Source organism: Drosophila mauritiana, unplaced genomic scaffold (assembly GCF_004382145.1).
Source record: "Drosophila mauritiana strain mau12 unplaced genomic scaffold, ASM438214v1 U_271, whole genome shotgun sequence".
Taxonomy (NCBI): Eukaryota; Metazoa; Arthropoda; class Insecta; order Diptera; family Drosophilidae; genus Drosophila; species Drosophila mauritiana.
Window position 1 is genome coordinate 10,949 of NW_022881408.1, and position 17,320 is coordinate 28,268.

Below are 17,320 nucleotides of genomic sequence, written 5' to 3' on the forward strand. Positions count from 1 at the left end.
ATTCGTAGCATAATACCTGACGGCACCTCCCTGGCTGTTTTTGGAGTTATCCCGTCAGGCCCCGGAGATGAAGATAATGAGATTCTTGATGCCCTAAGGTCATGCTCCGTAATAGCAGACCAAACCCTCTCAAGCGAGTGATCCATTTGTATCACTTCTCCACTGCAAGAGCTTGGGCTAGGCTGAGTCATTACTTCTCTCCAGTAGGGAACCATTACTTCTTGGCTTGGCATTACCGACTCATCAGTTCCATTTAGCAAGGACTTAATGCATCTTCCTTTATGCTTATCCCAGTTGCGCTGGGTGACAGCATACTGTTGCCTTCTGCTTTCTCTCCTATTTCGAGGTCTCCGAGGAGGTCTCGTCAGCGTGTGTCGTACACCCTGTGCCGGAAAAATTCCTAGGAGATATAGCGATAAGCATTGGAGAGTGGTTTCCTTTCCCTCGAGCTCTGCCCTGTCAATGATCGTTTGTAGCTCTTGGGCTCTCCATTTGGAATGGCATTCTACGGGGCTATACCCACGCAGTTGAATTTCTTTACTTGAATTTGAGTGTCTATGTTACTGGGTTGCACCACGGCGCTTATGTTTTACACTTCGGACGCAGCTGATCCTTATTGCCTATTTTCAAATCGCCCTCTGTTTGTTTTATTTCGACGTCGGTTTCAATCCGCAGTTCTGTTGATTGTTAATTGATAATCGTTATAATGATAAGAACTAATTGGTTTAACCCAAATAGTATTCTTAAAAATTTTAGCAAGAAAGTTCCACAATTGGCTACGTAACTAAACTATCCGGGGAACAAGTAACTAACATAAATGCTAGAAACTCTATTTACCCAGAACGAGCACATAAACCATGTTATTGTTTCCCAATCAAGCCCGACTATCTCAATCTTCAGAGCCAATCCTTATCCCGAAGTTACGGATCTAATTTGCCGACTTCCCTTACCTACATTATTCTATCGACTAGAGACTCTTCACCTTGGAGACCAGCTGCGGATATTGGTACGGCCTGTTGAGAAGTTTGCGTGTCCCCACCATAAATTTTCAAGGTCCGAGGAGAAAATATCGACACAACAGTATATGTCATGCTCTTCTAGCCCATCTACCATATCTCTCTGCGAAAGACTTCCATGGTAGTACGGCTATAAAACAGAAAAGAAAACTCTTCCGATATCTCTCGACGGCTTCTTTATGGTCGTTCCTGTTGCCAGGATGAGCACGAGGCCCATATTTAATAACAAACGGATACTCAACAGGTTACGGAATTGGAACCGTATTCCCTTTCGTTCAAAATTATTCAAGTGTATTATATTCGCTTTGTTTATATAGTTAGGCATTTTTGTTTTACTTGAAAATTTTCGGCTTTCGCCTTGAACTTAGGACCGACTAACTCGTGATCAACCACTGTTCACACGAAACCCTTCTCCACTTCAGTCCTCCAAGGTCTCATTCGATTATTTGCTACTACCACCAAGATCTGTACCAATGGCAGCTCCATGCAGGCTTACGCCAAACACTTCTACGCATACCATTGTACCTTCCTACTCACTAAAGTTTCAAAATTTATATCACAAGTAATATAAATCATCTACTTTAGCGGTAATGTATAGGTATACAACTTAAGCGCCATCCATTTTAAGGGCTAGTTGCTTCGGCAGGTGAGTTGTTACACACTCCTTAGCGGATTTCGACTTCCATGATCACCGTCCTGCTGTTTTAAGCAACCAACGCCTTTCATGGTATCTGCATGAGTTGTTAATTTGGGCACCGTAACATTACGTTTGGTTCATCCCACAGCGCCAGTTCTGCTTACCAAAAGTGGCCCACTGGGCACATTATATCATAACCTTGAACTTCATATCAAGAAAGTTAAGGTTCTTACCATTTAAAGTTTGAGAATAGGTTAAGATCGTTTCGACCCTAAGGCCTCTAATCATTCGCTTTACCAGATAAGATTATTTTATATAATATTAAAATGCACCAGCTATCCTGAGGGAAACTTCGGAAGGAACCAGCTACTAGATGGTTCGATTGGTCTTTCGCCCCTATACTCAATTCTGACAATCGATTTGCACGTCAGAACTGTTTCGGTCTTCCATCAGGGTTTCCCCTGACTTCAACCTGATCAAGTATAGTTCACCATCTTTCGGGTCACAGCATATATGCTCAAGGTACGTTCCAGTTAGAGGCATAAATAATATAAATATACATTATACATAACTATATAGAACGCCCCGGGATTGTGTTAATTAGCTATAAATAGCTAAAAAACTAATCCCATTATTAGTCAAGTTAATTACGCTATTAGGTTTACATCCCAATAACTTGCACATATGTTAGACTCCTTGGTCCGTGTTTCAAGACGGGTCCCGAAGGTATCCTGAATCTTTCGCATTGTTAATCATACAAGAGCATATAATAAACACAAAAATCAATGATAATTATGCCATTATATAATTCCGAAAAATTAACGCTCTGTAATAATATAAATCTATCAGCACTTTATCAAATTAATAACATTTATTCTGTGTTAAAATGCAAGCAATTTAATTGGAATAAACTATAAGTTATATTTTATGATAAATTTGGGATATGCTAATAGATTACAATGTCCTTATATGGAAAAAATGCACATTATTCTTAATAATATTATTTAAATATTACAATTTTAATGATGAATTTTCCATAACGGATATTCAGGTTCATCGGGCTTAACCTCTAAGCAGTTTCACGTACTGTTTAACTCTCTATTCAGAGTTCTTTTCAACTTTCCCTCACGGTACTTGTTTACTATCGGTCTCATGGTTATATTTAGTTTTAGATGGAGTTTACCACCCACTTAGTGCTGCACTATCAAGCAACACGACTCTTTGGAAACATCATCTAGTAATCATTAACGTTATACGGGCCTGGCACCCTCTATGGGTAAATGGCCTCATTTAAGAAGGACTTAAATCATTAATTTCTCATACTAGAATATTGACGCTCCATACACTGCATCTCACATTTGCCATATAGACAAAGTGACTTAGTGCTGAACTGTTTTCTTTTCGCTCGCCGCTACTAAGAAAATCCTTGTTAGTTTCTTTTCCTCCCCTAATTAATATGCTTAAATTCAGGGGGTAGTCCCATATGAGTTGAGGTTGTATATATAACTATTTTTTGCCATAAATTCTTTATATATAAATGATAAAACAATCAATTAAATTCGTTATAAATAGTTCCAATAGTTCTTGTAAGCAAAGTTATTTTTTATCCATTTAACGAACCAACGAAGAATAATAACAAAACCAAGATTTTTCTTTTTCCGAATCATTAATAAGAGACAATTCTAGATGAAAAATATTTCAATTTTTTATGCTAGACATTTCTCAGTATTATTTGATTGAAAAAGAAAATATTTCTCTTCGTTTTTCACATTCAAATGTGAGATAATGTTTTTCATTTCTTTTTAATATTATGAATAAAATCATTATTTAATCCAATAATATACCATATGCTTATAAAAAATTTATAAACAACTTAATTAGCATAGTCTTACAACCCTCAACCATATGTAGTCCAAGCAGCACTATAAAATTAATTAAAGTACATAACAGCATGGACTGCGATATGCGTTCAAAATGTCGATGTTCATGTGTCCTGCAGTTCACACGATGACGCACAGTTTGCTGCGTTCTTCATCGACCCATGAGCCGAGTGATCCACCGCTTAGAGTTTTATAATTCATTTTTATATAATATCAATATTGTTTTTATTGAAAGAAATTAAAAATACACCATTTTACTGGCATATATCAATTCCTTCAATAAATTTATTTTTATACCTAAAAATAAATGTTGCGATATGTCTTAGTTTCATATAAGCATTATGTATCATAAAATCTGGTTATGGTTTGCTATTTTGGGTGACACATACTGCAAAATTTATATAAAACATTAACCTGATGGATGACAGGTACAAACATTGTATATTTTAGGTTGTTGCATTAGCCAACGTATGCTCATAACATAGATGAACAATACATATTCGCAACGCGTGTATATTATGGTCCATATACACACACACTTATTTTGAATACCACATTCAAAATTATTTTAATTTTAATTCGACTTCTACTTTCAAATTTTGTTCAGTTTCTTCGATTTCCATTTTCGAGAATTTGTTTTTATAGGAAACGCCATTGTTGTAGTAGGTACTGCCACAAATACGCACAACAACATTAATAATGTTAAAGTCTTTTTATGAGGTTGCCAAGCCCCACATATAAAATAAAAGCCATCTTCATTTTATTTTGACTTTAACTTTTGATTCCGTGGAATCATTTTGTAATATTTTTATTTTGGTAAATTGTATTTATTTGTATTATAACAAATGTTTATTAACGATAAGGATATTATACAATAATGATCCTTCCGCAGGTTCACCTACGGAAACCTTGTTACGACTTTTACTTCCTCTAAATAATCAAGTTCGGTCAACTTTTGCGAAACAACCGTAACACGCAAGGCGTCACAGTGATCACGTCCGGAGACCTCACTAAATAATTCAATCGGTAGTAGCGACGGGCGGTGTGTACAAAGGGCAGGGACGTAATCAATGCGAGTTAATGACTCACACTTACTGGGAATTCCAAGTTCATGTGAACAGTTTCAGTTCACAATCCCAAGCATGAAAGTGGTTCAGCGGTTTACCCGGACCTCTCGGTCTAGGAAATACACGTTGATACTTTCATTGTAGCGCGCGTGCAGCCCAGGACATCTAAGGGCATCACAGACCTGTTATTGCTCAATCTCATTATTGCTAGACGCAATTTGTCCATTTAAGAAGCTAGTGTCCTTATAATGGGACAAACCAACAGGTACGGCTCCACTTACATAAACACATTCAAACACAATAAACATTTTACTGCCACCATGAATGAAGGCTACATAAGCTTCAGCACCATAATCCTGAAGATATCTATTTAATATATTTGAGTCTCGTTCGTTATCGGAATTAACCAGACAAATCACTCCACGAACTAAGAACGGCCATGCACCACCACCCATAGATTCGAGAAAGAGCTATCAATCTGTCTTACACACTTATGTTCGGACCTGGTAAGTTTTCCCGTGTTGAGTCAAATTAAGCCGCAGGCTCCACTCCTGGTGGTGCCCTTCCGTCAATTCCTTTAAGTTTCAGCTTTGCAACCATACTTCCCCCGGAGCCCAAAAGCTTTGGTTTCCCGGGAAGCGACTGAGAGAGCCATAAAAGTAGCTACACCCAATTGCTAGCTGGCATCGTTTATGGTTAGAACTAGGGCGGTATCTGATCGCCTTCGAACCTCTAACTTTCGTTCTTGATTAATGAAAACATCTTTGGCAAATGCTTTCGCTTAAGTTAGTCTTACGACGGTCCAAGAATTTCACCTCTCGCGTCGTAATACTAATGCCCCCAAACTGCTTCTATTAATCATTACCTCTTGATCTGAAAACCAATGAAAGCAGAACAGAGGTCTTATTTCATTATCCCATGCACAGAATATTCAGGCATTTGAAGCCTGCTTTAAGCACTCTAATTTGTTCAAAGTAATAGTACCGGCCCACAATAACACTCGTTTAAGAGCACTAGTGCAGGTTTTTAAATAGGAGGAACATATGAAAAAATACAAGTATTTAATCACATATAAGAACTCCACCGGTAATACGCTTACATACATAAAGGTATAGTACTAACCACAATTGTAAGTTGTACTACCCGTATGAAGCACAAGTTCAACTACGAACGTTTTAACCGCAACAACTTTAATATACGCTATTGGAGCTGGAATTACCGCGGCTGCTGGCACCAGACTTGCCCTCCAATTGGTCCTTGTTAAAGGATTTAAAGTGTACTCATTCCAATTACAGGGCCTCGGATATGAGTCCTGTATTGTTATTTTTCGTCACTACCTCCCCGAGCTGGGAGTGGGTAATTTACGCGCCTGCTGCCTTCCTTAGATGTGGTAGCCGTTTCTCAGGCTCCCTCTCCGGAATCGAACCCTGATTCCCCGTTACCCGTTGCAACCATGGTAGTCCTAGATACTACCATCAAAAGTTGATAGGGCAGACATTTGAAAGATCTGTCGTCGGTACAAGACCATACGATCTGCATGTTATCTAGAGTTCAACCAATATAACGATCTTGCGATCGCTTGGTTTTAGCCTAATAAAAGCACATGTCCCATAAGGTTCATGTTTTAATTGCATGTATTAGCTCTAGAATTACCACAGTTATCCAAGTAACTGTTAACGATCTAAGGAACCATAACTGATATAATGAGCCTTTTGCGGTTTCACTTTTAATTCGTGTGTACTTAGACATGCATGGCTTAATCTTTGAGACAAGCATATAACTACTGGCAGGATCAACCAGAATAATGTTTTTCCTTCATATTCCATTCATATATTTTGAATCGAAATAAGCAATATAATAGATATATAGATATATAGATTTTTCACTTTATATAATTCCATGATTTTTATTATATTGAATAAAATTCAATATTTCGCCTTTGGGTAAAATTTTAAATATATAAGTAAAAAATCCATTCGATTACGGCCATTTTTATATAGCATTCGTAATCCATATTTTCATTTTTAATTTATACTTGTTTTACCAATATAACAAGAATTTCATCTAATTATTGTAATATATATATTTCTATAATTTTATCTTTTTATACATACATATTTCATTATAAAATATCATTTTATTTCCAACATACATAATTATTGTATCCACACATGTACAATTTTTGTTTAACCAATATAAATATTAAGTTAAATCATTTGCATTTTGAAGATAAATTTAAAATTTATCTCTTTTCATATATATCTCTGGTAATATATAACATAAAACCAAGCGCATATGATAATATTTCCACATTTAATATATAATTTTATATTTCTTTCATAAGAATCCATATTTGTATTATACCGTAACGATATAATAATCCAACTATACGGCAGGTAATAAATTAATATTTGCCTGCCTCCAAAAATTAACGATAATATATGGAAACGATTTGTTATTCTATATATAATAGAAACTTGACTTTTGTTTCAACGATATTATCTATAAAGCGTATATTCCTATTATCCGCGGAGCCAAGTCCCGTGTTCTATAGAACTGAGAAACAAATTTGTACGGATAATAATATACTTTATTGTATGTAACCAATATAAACATAATCCGAAATAAATATTTCGAATAATGCGGGAGGTCGGCAACCACTGCCTACCTATAGTAGTTTTTGAACCCGCTGTCCTCAAAGCGGGTATTTTCAATTCCGTTTGCCACCCAACATACGGGCTATTCTCTTATATATTAAGAGATTATAGGAACATTTCATTTTTTTTCCATTATTCATATATAATATGATTATTTTTTCCCTTATACATATAATAATTAATCATTTTCATATGTATATTATTTAATTTACTCATATTATTGCCAAAATCATATGAATACATAAGTTTTGAACAATATGAGAGGTCGGCAACCACTGCCTACCTATAGTAGTTTTTGAACCCTCTGTCGTAATTCCGGTCGTTTACACTACTATACCCTCTCACTATAATGGCTTTTCTCTATAATACTAAGAGAATGTGGGATATTTTCAGCATTTTTTCCCTTATACATATAATAATTAATCATTTTCATATGTATATTATTTAATTTACTCATATTATTGCCAAAATCATATGAATACATAAGTTTTGAACAATATGAGAGGTCGGCAACCACTGCCTACCTATAGTAGTTTTTGAACCCTCTGTCGTAATTCCGGTCGTTTACACTACTATACCCTCTCACTATAATGGCTTTTCTCTATAATACTAAGAGAATGTGGGATATTTTCAGCATTTTTTCCCTTATACATATAATAATTAATCATTTTCATATGTATATTATTTAATTTACTCATATTATTGCCAAAATCATATGAATACATAAGTTTTGAACAATATGAGAGGTCGGCAACCACTGCCTACCTATAGTAGTTTTTGAACCCTCTGTCGTAATTCCGGTCGTTTACACTACTATACCCTCTCACTATAATGGCTTTTCTCTATAATACTAAGAGAATGTGGGATATTTTCAGATTTTTTCCCTTATACATATAATAATTAATCATTTTCATATGTATATTATTTAATTTACTCATATTATTGCCAAAATCATATGAATACATAAGTTTTGAACAATATGAGAGGTCGGCAACCACTGCCTACCTATAGTAGTTTTTGAACCCTCTGTCGTAATTCCGGTCGTTTACACTACTATACCCTCTCACTATAATGGCTTTTCTCTATTATACTAAGAGAATGTGGGATATTTTCAGCATTTTTTCCCTTATACATATAATAATTAATAATTTTCATATGTATATTATTTAATTTACTCATATAATTGCCAAAATCATATGAATACATAAGTTTTGAACAATATGAGAGGTCGGCAACCACTGCCTACCTATAGTAGTTTTTGAACCCTCTGTCGTAATTCCGGTCGTTTACACTACTATACCCTCTCACTATAATGGCTTTTCTCTATAATACTAAGAGAATGTGGGAATATTTCAGCATTTTTTCCCCTATACATATAATAATTAATAATTTTCATATGTATATTATTTAATTTACTCATATAATTGCCAAAATCATATGAATACATAAGTTTTGAACAATATGAGAGGTCGGCAACCACTGCCTACCTATAGTAGTTTTTGAACCCTCTGTCGTAATTCCGGTCGTTTACACTACTATACCCTCTCACTATAATGGCTTTTCTCTATAATACTAAGAGAATGTGGGAATATTTCAGCATTTTTTCCCCTATACATATAATAATTAATAATTTTCATATGTATATTATTTAATTTACTCATATAATTGCCAAAATCATATAAATACATAAGTTTTGAACAATATCAGAGGTCAGCAACGGTCTTTCCTCTATAATACTAAGATAATATGGGAATATTTTCAGCATTTTTTCCCTTATACATTTATACATATAATAATTAATCATTTTCATATGTATATTATTTAATTTACTCGTATAATTGCCAAAATCCTATGAAGACATAAGAGAATACAATATGAGAGGTCGGCGCAACCATAATATAGTAGTTGATGACGAGGTGTTTGGCAACTTGATACAATTCTTTAAAAAGTCTTTATATTAATTATATGATAGGGACAATATCATATGCGTCACTAAATTGATGACGAGGTGTTTGGCAACGTGACACAAATCATTAAAGTCTTTATATTAATTATATGATAGAGACAATATCATATGCGTCACTAAATTGATGACGAGGTATTTGGCAACTTGATAGAATTCTTTAAAGTCTTTATATCAAAAATTATATGATAGGGACAATATCATATGCGTCACTAAATTGATGACGAGGTGTTTGGCAACTTGACACAATTCATTAAAGTCTTTATATTAATTATATGATAGGACAATATCATATGCGTCACTAAATTGATGACGAGGTATTTGGCAACTTGATACAATTCTTTAAAGTTTTTATATCAAAAATTATATGATAGGGACAATATCATATGCGTCACTAAATTGATGACGAGGTGTTTGGCAACTTGACACAATTCATTAAAGTCTTTATATTAATTATATGATAGGGACAATATCATATGCGTCACTAAATTGATGACGAGGTATTTGGCAACTTGATACAATTCTTTAAAGTTTTTATATCAAAAATTATATGATAGGGACAATATCATATGCGTCACTAAATTGATGACGAGGTGTTTGGCAACTTGACACAATTCATTAAAGTCTTTATATTAATTATATGATAGGGACAATATCATATGCGTCACTAAATGATGACGAGGTATTTGGCAACTTGATACAATTCTTTAAAGTTTTATATCAAAAATTATATGATAGGGACAATATCATATGCGTCACTAAATTGATGACGAGGTGTTTGGCAACTTGACACAATTCATTAAAGTCTTTATATTAATTATATGATAGGGACAATATCATATGCGTCACTAAATTGATGACGAGGTATTTGGCAACTTGATACAATTCTTTAAAGTTTTATATCAAAAATTATATGATAGGGACAATATCATATGCGTCACTAAATTGATGACGAGGTGTTTGGCAACTTGACACAATTCATTAAAGTCTTTATATTAATTATATGATAGGACAATATCATATGCGTCACTAAATTGATGACGAGGTATTTGGCAACTTGATATAATTCTTTAAAGTCTTTATATCAAAAATTATATGATAGGGACAATATCATATGCGTCACTAAATTGATGACGAGGTGTTTGTTTGGCTACAGGAAAAATCATTTATTTATCGAATCATCAAGCAAAGGATAAGCTTCAGTGGATCGCAGTATGGCAGCTGCTCAACCACTTACAACACCTTGCCTGTTACAAAAGTCGTTTACAATTGATTCTAGGCTTTGTCATTGTATTAAATAATGCTTTTATATGTAACTAGCGCGGCATCAGGTGATCGAAGATCCTCCTAATTTACTATGTTACAAATTACATTGGCATCACATCCATTGTCGTTTATAAAATAAATTATAAACTTTAAATGGTTTAGAAGCCATACAATGCAAATTGCCCCTTATTTATCATTGCAGTCCAGCACGGATACGACCTTAGAGGCGTTCAGGCATAATCCAACGGACGTAGCGTCATACCACTGTTCGCTCGAACAAGTATTGTGCCATTGGTCCGTACCTGCGGTTCCTCTCGTACTACGCAGGAATGCTGTCGCAACAACGTTTTGTCATTAGTAGGGTAAAACTAACCTGTCTCACGACGGTCTAAACCCAGCTCACGTTCCCTTGCATGGGTGAACAATCCAACGCTTGGTGAATTTTGCTTCACAATGATAGGAAGAGCCGACATCGAAGGATCAAAAAGCGACGTCGCTATGAACGCTTGGCCGCCACAAGCCAGTTATCCCTATGGTAACTTTTCTGACACCTCTTGTTAAAAACTCTTTAAACCAAAAGGATCGATAGGCCGAGCTTTTGCTGTCCCTGTGTGTACTGAACACCGAGATCAAGTCAGCATTTGCCCTTTTGCTCTATGTGTGGTTTCTGTCCGCACTGAGCTGGCCTTGGGACACCTCCGTTATTATTTGAGAGATGTACCGCCCCAGTCAAACTCCCTACCTGGCAATGTCCTTGAATTGGATCATACCTGAGTAATTGGAGTTATACCAAATTTTCAAATCAAAAATACATAAATGCATCGTTTTATTAAAGAATTTGTTTGCGATTATATAACAAACTCGTGATACTTTGATCAAGAAGCTTGCATCAAAACCCAATACATAAGATATAATAAATATATCCGTATAATGGCTAGGAAATGATACACGTTCCATTTAATCAAGTAAGTAAGGAAACAATAAGAGTAGTGGTATTTCATTGACGATACCAAACCGAGGTCTAATATCTCCCACTTATTCTACACCTCTTATGTCTCCTTACACTGCCAGATTAGAGTCAAGCTCAAAAGGGTCTTCTTTCCCCGCTAATTATTCCAAGCCCGTTCCCTTGGCTGTGGTTTCGCTAGATAGTAGATAGGGACAGTAGGAATCTCGTTAATCCATTCATGCGCGTCACTAATTAGATGACGAGGCATTTGGCTACCTTAAGAGAGTCATAGTTACTCCCGCCGTTGACCCGCGCTTACTTGAATTTCTTCACTTTGACATTCAGAGCACTGGGCAGAAATCACATTGTGTCAACACCCGCTAGGGCCATCACAATGCTTTGTTTTAATTAGACAGTCGGATTCCCCAAGTCCGTGCCAGTTCTGAATTGATTGTTAATTGATAATCGTTATAATTGATAAGAACTAATTGGTTTAACCCAAATAGTATTCTTAAAAATTTTAGCAAGAAAGTTCCACAATTGGCTACGTAACTAAACTATCCGGGGAACAAGTAACTAACATAAATGCTAGAAACTCTATTTACCCAGAACGAGCACATAAACCATGTTATTGTTTCCCAATCAAGCCCGACTATCTCAATCTTCAGAGCCAATCCTTATCCCGAAGTTACGGATCTAATTTGCCGACTTCCCTTACCTACATTATTCTATCGACTAGAGACTCTTCACCTTGGAGACCAGCTGCGGATATTGGTACGGCCTGTTGAGAAGTTTGCGTGTCCCCACCATAAATTTTCAAGGTCCGAGGAGAAAATATCGACACAACAGTATATGTCATGCTCTTCTAGCCCATCTACCATATCTCTCTGCGAAAGACTTCCATGGTAGTACGGCTATAAAACAGAAAAGAAAACTCTTCCGATATCTCTCGACGGCTTCTTTATGGTCGTTCCTGTTGCCAGGATGAGCACGAGGCCCATATTTAATAACAAACGGATACTCAACAGGTTACGGAATTGGAACCGTATTCCCTTTCGTTCAAAATTATTCAAGTGTATTATATTCGCTTTGTTTATATAGTTAGGCATTTTTGTTTTACTTGAAAATTTTCGGCTTTCGCCTTGAACTTAGGACCGACTAACTCGTGATCAACCACTGTTCACACGAAACCCTTCTCCACTTCAGTCCTCCAAGGTCTCATTCGATTATTTGCTACTACCACCAAGATCTGTACCAATGGCAGCTCCATGCAGGCTTACGCCAAACACTTCTACGCATACCATTGTACCTTCCTACTCACTAAAGTTTCAAAATTTATATCACAAGTAATATAAATCATCTACTTTAGCGGTAATGTATAGGTATACAACTTAAGCGCCATCCATTTTAAGGGCTAGTTGCTTCGGCAGGTGAGTTGTTACACACTCCTTAGCGGATTTCGACTTCCATGATCACCGTCCTGCTGTTTTAAGCAACCAACGCCTTTCATGGTATCTGCATGAGTTGTTAATTTGGGCACCGTAACATTACGTTTGGTTCATCCCACAGCGCCAGTTCTGCTTACCAAAAGTGGCCCACTGGGCACATTATATCATAACCTTGAACTTCATATCAAGAAAGTTAAGGTTCTTACCCATTTAAAGTTTGAGAATAGGTTAAGATCGTTTCGACCCTAAGGCCTCTAATCATTCGCTTTACCAGATAAGATTATTTATATAATATTAAAATGCACCAGCTATCCTGAGGGAAACTTCGGAAGGAACCAGCTACTAGATGGTTCGATTGGTCTTTCGCCCCTATACTCAATTCTGACAATCGATTTGCACGTCAGAACTGTTTCGGTCTTCCATCAGGGTTTCCCCTGACTTCAACCTGATCAAGTATAGTTCACCATCTTTCGGGTCACAGCATATATGCTCAAGGTACGTTCCAGTTAGAGGCATAAATAATATAAATATACATTATACATAACTATATAGAACGCCCCGGGATTGTGTTAATTAGCTATAAATAGCTAAAAAACTAATCCCATTATAGTCAAGTTAATTACCTATTAGGTTTACATCCCAATAACTTGCACATATGTTAGACTCCTTGGTCCGTGTTTCAAGACGGGTCCCGAAGGTATCCTGAATCTTTCGCATTGTTAATCATACAAGAGCATATAATAAACACAAAAATCAATGATAATTATGCCATTATATAATTCCGAAAAATTAACGCTCTGTAATAATATAAATCTATCAGCACTTTATCAAATTAATAACATTTATTCTGTGTTAAAATGCAAGCAATTTAATTGGAATAAACTATAAGTTATATTTTATGATAAATTTGGGATATGCTAATAGATTACAATGTCCTTATATGGAAAAAATGCACATTATTCTTAATAATATTATTTAAATATTACAATTTTAATGATGAATTTTCCATAACGGATATTCAGGTTCATCGGGCTTAACCTCTAAGCAGTTTCACGTACTGTTTAACTCTCTATTCAGAGTTCTTTTCAACTTTCCCTCACGGTACTTGTTTACTATCGTCTCATGGTTATATTAGTTTTAGATGGAGTTTACCACCCACTTAGTGCTGCACTATCAAGCAACACGACTCTTTGGAAACATCATCTAGTAATCATTAACGTTATACGGGCCTGGCACCCTCTATGGGTAAATGGCCTCATTTAAGAAGGACTTAAATCATTAATTTCTCATACTAGAATATTGACGCTCCATACACTGCATCTCACATTGCCATATAGACAAAGTGACTTAGTGCTGAACTGTTTTCTTTTCGCTCGCCGCTACTAAGAAAATCCTTGTTAGTTTCTTTTCCTCCCCTAATTAATATGCTTAAATTCAGGGTAGTCCCATATGAGTTGAGGTTGTATATATAAACATTTTTGCCATAAATTCTTTAATATATAAATGATAAAACAATCAATTAAATCGTTATAAATAGTTCCAAATATTCTGTAAGCAAAGTTATTTTTATCCATTTAACGAACCAACGAAGAATAATAACAAAACCAAGATTTTCTTTTTCCGAATCATTAATAAGAGACAATTCTAGATGAAAAATATTTCAATTTTTTATGCTAGACATTTCTCAGTATTATTTGATTGAAAAAGAAAATATTTCTCTTCGTTTTCACATTCAAATGTGAGATAATGTTTTCATTTCTTTTTAATATTATGAATAAAATCATTATTTAATCCAATAATATACCATATGCTTATAAAAAATTTATAAACAACTAATTAGCATAGTCTTACAACCCTCAACCATATGTATCCAAGCACACTATAAAAATTAATTATACATACAGCATGGACTGCGATATGCGTTCAAAATGTCGATGTCATGTCCTGCAGTTCACACGATGACGCACAGTTTGCTGCGTTCTTCATCGACCCATGAGCCGAGTGATCCACCGCTTAGAGTTTTATAATTCATTTTATATTATATCAATATGTTTTATTGAAAGAAATAAAAATACACCATTTACTGCATATATCAATTCCTTCAATAAATTTATTTTATACCTAAAAATAAATGTTGCGATATGTCTTAGTTTCATATAAGCATTATGTATCATAAAAATCTGGTTATGGTTTGCTATTTTGGGTGACACATACTGCAAAATTTATATAAAACATTAACCTGATGGATGACAGGTACAAACATTGTATATTTAGGTTGTTGCATAGCCAACGTATGCTCATAACATAGATGAACAATACATATTCGCAACGCGTGTATATTATGGTCCATATACACACACACTTATTTGAATACCACATTCAAAATTATTTTAATTTTAATTCGACTTCTACTTTCAAATTTGTCAGTTCTTCGATTTCCATTTCGAGAATTTGTTTTTATAGGAAACGCCATTGTTGTAGTAGTACTGCCACAAATACGCACAACAACATTAATAATGTTAAAGTCTTTTTATGAGGTTGCCAAGCCCCACATATAAAATAAAAGCCATCTTCATTTTATTTTGACTTAACTTTTGATTCCGTGGAATCATTTTGTAATATTTTTATTTTGGTAAATGTATTTATTGTATTATAACAAATGTTTATTAACGATAAGGATATTATACAATAATGATCCTTCCGCAGGTTCACCTACGGAAACCTTGTTACGACTTTACTTCCTCTAAATAATCAAGTTCGGTCAACTTTGCGAAACAACCGTAACACGCAAGGCGTCACAGGATCACGTCCGGAACCTCACTAAATAATTCAATCGTAGTAGCGACGGCGGGTTACAAAGGGCAGGGACGTAATCAATGCGAGTTAATGACTCACACTTACTGGGGAATCCAAGTTCATGTGAACAGTTCAGTCACAATCCCAAGCATGAAAGTGGTTCAGCGTTACCCGACCTCTCGGTCTAGGAAATACACGTTGATACTTCATTGTAGCGCGCGTGCAGCCCAGGACATCTAAGGGCATCACAGACCTTTATGGCCAATCTCATTATTGCAGACGCAATTTGTCCATTAAGAAGCTAGTGTCCTTATAATGGGACAAACCAACAGTACGGCTCCACTTACATAAACACATTCAAACACAATAAACATTTTACTGCCACCATGAATGAAGCTACATAAGCTTCAGCACCATAATCCGAAGATATCTATTTAATAATTTGAGTCTCTCGTTATCGGAATTAACCAGACAAATCACTCCACGAACTAAGAACGGCCATGCACCACCACCCATAATCGAGAAAAGCTATCAATCTGTCTTACACACTTATGTTCGGACCTGGTAAGTTCCCGTGTTGAGTCAAATTAAGCCGCAGGCTCCACTCCTGTGGTGCCCTTCCGTCAATTCCTTTAAGTTTCAGCTTTGCAACCATACTTCCCCCGGAGCCCAAAAGCTTTGGTTTCCCGGGAAGCACTGAGAGAGCCATAAAAGTAGTACAACCCAATTGCTAGCTGCATCGTTTATGGTTAAACTAGGGGGTATCTGATCGCCTTCGAACCTCTAACTTTCGTTCTTGATAATGAAAACATCTTTGGCAAATGCTTTCGCTTAAGTTAGTCTTACGACGGTCCAAGAATTTCACCTCTCGCGTCGGTAATACTAATGCCCCCAAACTGCTTCTATTAATCATTACCTCTTGATCTGAAAACCAATGAAAGCAGAACAGAGGTCTTATTTCATTATCCCATGCACAGAATATTCAGGCATTTGAAGCCTGCTTTAAGCACTCTAATTTGTTCAAAGTAATAGTACCGGCCCACAATAACACTCGTTTAAGAGCACTAGTGCAGGTTTTAAATAGGAGGAACATATGAAAAAATACAAGTATTTAATCACATATAAGAACTCCACCGGTAATACGCTTACATACATAAAGGTATAGTACTAACCACAATTGTAAGTTGTACTACCCGTATGAAGCACAAGTTCAACTACGAACGTTTTAACCGCAACAACTTTAATATACGCTATTGGAGCTGGAATTACCGCGGCTGCTGGCACCAGACTTGCCTCCCAATTGGTCCTTGTTAAAGGATTTAAAGTGTACTCATTCCAATTACAGGGCCTCGGATATGAGTCCTGTATTGTTATTTTTCGTCACTACCTCCCCGAGCTGGGAGTGGGTAATTTACGCGCCTGCTGCCTTCCTTAGATGTGGTAGCCGTTTCTCAGGCTCCCTCTCCGGAATCGAACCCTGATTCCCCGTTACCCGTTGCAACCATGGTAGTCCTAGATACTACCATCAAAAGTCATAGGGCAGACATTTGAAAGATCTGTCGTCGGTACAAGACCATACGATCTGCATGTTATCTAGAGTTCAACCAATATAACGATCTTGCGATCGCTGGTTTTAGCCTA

At 35.9% G+C, this 17,320-nt stretch overlaps 3 non-coding genes and 1 pseudogene across 3 annotated transcripts; all 4 read right to left on the minus strand.

Annotated features, from left to right (window-relative positions):
* Positions 1-3,544: 3,544 nt before the first annotated feature.
* Positions 3,545-3,723, minus strand: LOC117149652. Its single transcript, XR_004460433.1, has one exon. It is a non-coding gene; the product is annotated as a 5.8S ribosomal RNA (ribosomal RNA).
* Positions 3,724-4,408: 685 nt separating this feature from the next.
* LOC117149654 lies at positions 4,409-6,403 on the minus strand. Its single transcript, XR_004460434.1, has one exon. It is a non-coding gene; the product is annotated as a small subunit ribosomal RNA (ribosomal RNA).
* A 3,990-nt stretch (positions 6,404-10,393) lies between these two features.
* On the minus strand, positions 10,394-14,346 carry LOC117149655. Its single transcript, XR_004460435.1, has one exon. It is a non-coding gene; the product is annotated as a large subunit ribosomal RNA (ribosomal RNA).
* A 387-nt stretch (positions 14,347-14,733) lies between these two features.
* On the minus strand, positions 14,734-14,904 carry LOC117149653 (annotated as a pseudogene).
* Between the last annotated feature and the right edge of the window lie 2,416 nt (positions 14,905-17,320).